Genomic DNA, 6,553 nt, shown 5'->3' with positions numbered 1-6,553 from the left:
AACATATTGTATTTGGAAAAGAGAAAGAGAGAGTTTCTAGAATTAAAATAGGGAAACCAATCCAGGCTTAGTACAAAAGAGAATATGCTCGACTTAGTAACTATGTTTGAGAGATTGTACCTACAGAAGTTAAGATGTGTACCTGTTTTGAATGGGGATTAAATGGTAAATAGAAACTAATTAGGTCATTTTTTACTCCTCTAGCGAAAAACTCGTGAACTAATAATAGTTATGCCACTTCTGCAACAAAGTTTTCAGAGAAAGATAAGTCTGGATCTAGTAAATTGAGATCACAAACTACACTAGTAAATTGAGGTGAGTGTCAATTAAAGAATGGAACTTGTCTCTTGTATGGTTCTAGAGAACATTAGAAACGAGATTACTTGAGCCGGGCAGATTGAAGCGAATAATATAGTGTAAAATCTGTAGCAACTCCACCAAAAGGTAGATGATCGACGAATGATATTAATGCTATAATCAATAAAAGTAGAAGCAAAGACATGACCATAAGATTTGAGACTTGTACACTTGCAAGAACTTATGTGATACAAGCCAAAGATGGGGCTACAACTCCTGGCATAATTATTGGTAAAATTTTCTCCTTTCAATATAATTGTACTTGGTTTAATTGATCTTGATTTAACATGTTCATTTATTGGCACTGCTTTAGTAATTGAAAGAGTATATCGATAAATTCATCTAAATATGATGATAGAGTAATGAATTTGTTGGGTCAGTAAGATATAGATAATAAATTGTGCAGTATGCCTTAACTGAAAATATGATACTGTAAATCTCTTGCTAATCTGATACTATTATTATTCAATGAATATGATATCACTTTCTGTATAGATTGGTTATCTGATCATAATGTAGTGGTTAACTATAGATGGAAATGGATTGTATTGAGGTGTCAGAGTAGTGTAGTGACTAATGATAAAGTTGATAGAATCTACTGTGTTTTCCATATCATTTTTGTGATTTTGGTCTGAGAACTGATCAGGAAAGGATATGAAACATATCTAGTATCATTATAAAACTCGGAGTATTAAGTACAAAGATAGAACAAAAACTGTCAGTTAGTAAAAATTCATTGATGTGTTCTCTAAAAAATTTCCAAGCTTATCAAATGAGAGAAAAGTTGAATTTTGATTTTGAAAGAACATCCAAAATCACCTTAATTTCAATTGCACTATATAGAATGGTAATGACTGAGTTGAAATAATTGAAAGTTTTGCCACAAAGAACTATTAGATTGGGAATCTAATTTGTTTGATCAAGTATATCACCTTGATATGCTCTAGTGTTGTTGAGAAAAAGAAAGAAGGAACCCAAAGTTTGCGTTTTAACTACAGACAATTGATTATAGTCATCATGAAGAATAAGTATCAATTGTTTGGAGTTGACAACTTGATTGAATAGTTAAAAGAAACTACAATGATTTCGAAAATTGACCTTTAACCAGATTATTATCAGCTCAGAATTATGGACCATATGTATTGAAGACTACTTTTCAGACATGATACAAACATCATGAGTTTTTGCCAATCTATTTGGGTTAAAGAATCTGAAGCAGAGCTTCTCGGTTCTATCGAGATGAATTGATATTGTATTTATTGATGACATTTTAATCTAATCGAGAAATGAAACTGAACATAATCTGTGTCAAGAACAGTGTTACAATTTATTCGAGGGAAATAAGTGTATCCAAAGTTCAGCAAATATGAGATTTTGGCTTTGCAAAGTAGAAAATCTTAGGATATGTAATTTTCAAAAATAGTTATTCCTTTCGAACTAAATTAAGGTTTCAACAAGTGAGTGTAACGCCCCAAAATTTTTAATTTTTTGTTTTTGGGTATTTGACACAACTATGTATCTGCTTCAGTGGTTAAGTGTTTTGGGTATGTGTGAGAGGTCCCAAGTTCAAGCCCTGCCTTTGGCAAATTTTGATTATTTTTGGAATTAAGCCTTGTCTCTGTTCAATGGGCTTATATTTAGTTATTTGTAAAATTATATCAGAATGGGCCTGTTGGTTTGGTGGTTAGGTGGAGTGTTGGTTCGTTGGAGGTCCTGTGTTCAAACCCTACGTAGTAGGCAAATGAGCTTTTATTTTTGCTTTGCTCTATGTTAGAGTTCCAGTGGTAGTGGAATTCTGAGTAGTGGGCGGTTAGGAAGAGAATTAGTGGGATTTGGGTAATCAATTTTCCCTAAAAATCTCTCTTGTAGAAAAAAATTGACGTTCACCTTTCTTCCTCTTTCGTTTTCCCTTTTCTTTCCAAACAAAATCTATTCTTTTCTTTTCCGTTCCAGCAAAGTTTGTTCCTCTTTTTTCGGCATTGTGTTTTTACGTGGGTAAGTAAGCATTGATTGCGGCTTGATTAGGGGTTCTCTTGTTGTTTATTTCTGAATTTTGGATTCTTTCTGTTGGAATCTAATTTGATATTTTGACAGCAGCAAATCAAGAAGTAAGGGGCTCTCCTGTGCAGAAATGTGAACACAATCTTTCGGGATAGTTGGGGTAAGGTTGAATGCCTTTTTTGGATTATTGTCGATGTTGGGTTTCGGTCTAAATCAAGAATTGTGACTAATTTTGGAGTGTTGTATGCCAATTATAGGTTCTGGAAGGCTCGGAGGTCTTTTTGCATCTAATCTATAACAGATGTGTACTCGATTGCATAGAAAACGAGGTTTCAGTGAAAGCCGAAAACCTTACTGTCGACGTCACACGAGGCCAGGCCATGCGCGCTTGACACGACCGTGTAATGGCCAGACAGGCCGTGTGCTACACACGGGTTGGACTGATTTGGGCCGTGTGGGCCACATGGCATGTGGGATTTTGGGCCAGGCCGTGTAATCCACATGGCCAAGGCAAATTTGGGCCGTGTGGGCCCACACAAGAAAGCCAGATGAGCGTGTGAGCCCATTTATCTGGAATGATTCTAGGGTTGCACGGGTCACCCTAGTCGACTGTGAACCTACTGTAGAGTCGGTAAGCGTTACCTAGACCCCTAAATGTATGATCTGAGTGTATGTGATGTATGATTAACTATGTATGATTACTGATATATGTATGTATATGTATGACTAATGGTTGCATAAAATCATGACATATTGTATGTTTGCATTGCATTAGGTTGGGATGATGATATTTGTAGGAAGTGTACTAAAAGGCTTTAAGCCTAATATTTGGCAGCTCAGCTATAAATTACTGTTTATGTACCGCATTCGGTACTATCTGGAGTGCAAGGATAGGTGGGTTGATTTAATCCCCACATGGAGTATAGGGTTGGACGGAGATGGTGTGTAGAGGCTAGTTGGGTAGGACTTTGCTACTAAATATTTATGACTAATACTGATACTGTGATAGGCTAAGGCTCTACTGCATACTTAATACTGTACTGAGATGGGCTAAGGCCCAAACTGTTACTGATATTGGAAAGGGCGTAGGCCCAAGATTGGTTTGGCTGTGCACTATGCTTTGCTATTGTTTGTTTCTAAGGGATTACACACTGAGTTTACATAAACTCACCTTTTCGTTTAATGTGCACAGGTAATCCCCAGACCTAGACGAATCGGTGCGGCAGAGGACTCAGCAATAACCACAGTTTTTTACTTTCATGGTTTTTATCCTGTTTTACGATTATTGATTTATTTTGATGTAACTTGCGGACTTTGGAGGCTTTTGCTTAAATTTGGTTTTTATGGATTTATAACTGCTAGACGTAGAAAGATTCGATTTTCAAAAGCTAAAGTTTATTTCCTAATATCGCGATTACTTAAATTGTTTATTAAGCTTCCGCAATGAACTTCGTTTTCAAAATTCTAATTAATTAATAAGATATAAGAAAAGTAATTAAACAAAAATGGATTTAACGTAGAAACTTAGGTTTCAAACACCCTATTTGTGACATCGCCAGAATAGGCCATAACATCTGGGCCGGGTTTGGGGTGTTACACTGAGAATAAAAACCTATGAAAAAATGACATTGAAGAGTGTGGCTTTCCTGAATCAGTTGAATATTCTAAACATTTTTACAAAAGCTTTTTAATGGCAACTTTACTGATAGAGAAATTGTTGCAGAAAATGTTATGTCCGTTTAGTTAGATATTTACCGGTAGAGTTTCAAACAATTGAAAGAGAATAGATTTATGAGTTTAATATTAATGATAGCGGAAATTTATGTTTTTGAAATTAATTTCGTGCACGCAGAGATTCAGACTTAAAATGAGATGACTTTTATGAAATTCACAGTCATATCTATTTATTTCATTTAAGCAGTAATAAAATGTATTGTCATCTGAAATAGTTGTGCTGGTAATCGAATAAGGAAAAGAAAGGATATCGAGTCTCAAATTAGTGGCGATGTATAAAAGTTTCGTCTTGGGAAAAAGATTCTACGGTTCAATAAGAAAAGAAAGCTCAGAATGGGGTTCATAGGACAGTATGAAATTGAATTATAGCCAGATTTATAATATTTAGAAGAAACAATGAAAGTGTTAGCTCGGGAAGTAAAAGAACTACGAAATAAACAAGTATCGTTAATAAAAGTTTTGTGACATCTTCATGATATTGAGAAAGCTACATAGGCATTAGAAGAATCGATGAAATCGTAGTATCCAAACCTATTTTCAAGTAAAAAAAATTACCCATTTTCAATGGTGCTAGAAATGGTAGTTTCGGAACCTCGTATTCCGCTGATCGAGTCAGTAAACAATACTATTAATATTTACGATTTAATTATATTATTATATTGGATTTTGGTCTGAAGAATTTGTTAAGTGAAAAGTTATTTAAGGTATAAGTGTATTGACCCTAAAATCAGTGGTTTTAGAAAATAAGGTATTGGGACCTTATTTCCGTAAATCGAGCCTGTAAATATTTTTATTGAAGTATTTATAGATTTTTTTATTTAGGTGAATTGAATTTTGAATGGATAATTTTACTGAATTAGCGACTAATTAAGGTATGAGGACTAAATCGTAAGAACCATAAAAGTTAATCGTTATGAATTTTTAAGTAATAGGAGGATCAATTAAACAATTGGACCAATTACTATTATCCCAACCGATAGTGGAAGACATTGTGCAGCCACTAAAGTTTATTTGACTTAATTAAAATTAATATTTAAGATTAATTAAGCTAATTTAGTTAATTAGCAAATTAATTAAAGTATATAAAAGAAAAAGTTATAGAAAAATAAGTCATTCTCTATTATTCATTATCTTCTACAGTAGAAAAAGAAGGAAAGGGTTTCAAGCTCTTTCATATTTAGTCCTTTAATTAATAGGTAATTTCAAGTTATTTTCTTATAATTTTTATATTTTTGAGATCTTGGGAGCTTAATCTAGCATACCCATGTGTTATTTTTTGATATTGCTAAAGTTTTAAAATATTTTCATTGATAGCTTTTGAGGTTTTTGATATTTAATGGTAGGATTTGAAGCTTAAAAATGAAAATAAGTCTTGTAAAGTGAATTTTGTTAGTTTTGAGTTTAGGGACTAAAATGAAAATATTTTGAAATTGATATGAAATTTCTATAATTATTGAATTTAGAGGGTTGTACAGGGATGAAATTGAAATCAAAATGAAAAATGGGCATTAAATGTGAAAATTATGATAGTTTCGATTTTAAAAACTAAATTGAATAAAATGTAAAACTTGAGGGATTATCTGATAGATGAAATTGAACTATCATATAACTTTAATATGTTGTTAAATGGTGGTTGGAATTGATAATTGAATTAAATTATGGTTTAGATCGAGATTTACAACAATCAGAGGATATACACAAGAAGGGAAATTTGCTAAATAGTCCCTGACGCCTTATTTGTTGATGTTTTTGCCAAGTAAGTTCATATGGGGTTTATTTTTTAATTCAAAATATAGTTCTAATACTTTGATTTGTTTTAGTAAAAATTAATAGGTATATATATTGCCTTAGTATAAAAAAGATTAATTTGATAAGACTTGAAATATATGATAAAAATATGAAAAGATACATAACACTGAATAAATGTAAATTGTTATACTGAATGGATTATTTTGTAAGAAATTTTGATAAATGAATTGATAGTTGGTTATGATTAATCGAATTATATTGGTGTGAATTTGATTGATTATTGTGATAGAGGACTGAATTGAAAATTGTTGAAATTGTTAAAATTGTGAAATTGACTTGGGATTTAGATAAATCTTGTTATGTTAGGTATATAATGATATTTTGATGGTTGAATTGATGATATTGAAATTGATAAACAGGAAATCAAACTTATAAATGATTCGAATAATTGGGTTATCATATTAACTATTCAGCACTTCAGTGCCTATTGTTTTGCACTACGGTGCCTACTGTTAAAGCACTTCGATGCCTACTGGTGTGGTGTAGTTACCGCGTAACTGTAACTGTTCCTTCAGTTCATCGGGCCAACTGTTTAAAAGAAAATACATTGTTTGATTCCGTATAGTAAACGAAAATGAATGTGTTTATACAGTTATATTTGTTCTTGTGCTTGATGGAGCAAAATGATGTATTAGTTTGTTAGTTTTGATGA

This window comes from Gossypium arboreum, chromosome 11 (assembly GCF_025698485.1).
Source record: "Gossypium arboreum isolate Shixiya-1 chromosome 11, ASM2569848v2, whole genome shotgun sequence".
NCBI lineage: Eukaryota > Viridiplantae > Streptophyta > Magnoliopsida > Malvales > Malvaceae > Gossypium > Gossypium arboreum.
This window is presented reverse-complemented; position numbering follows the sequence as displayed.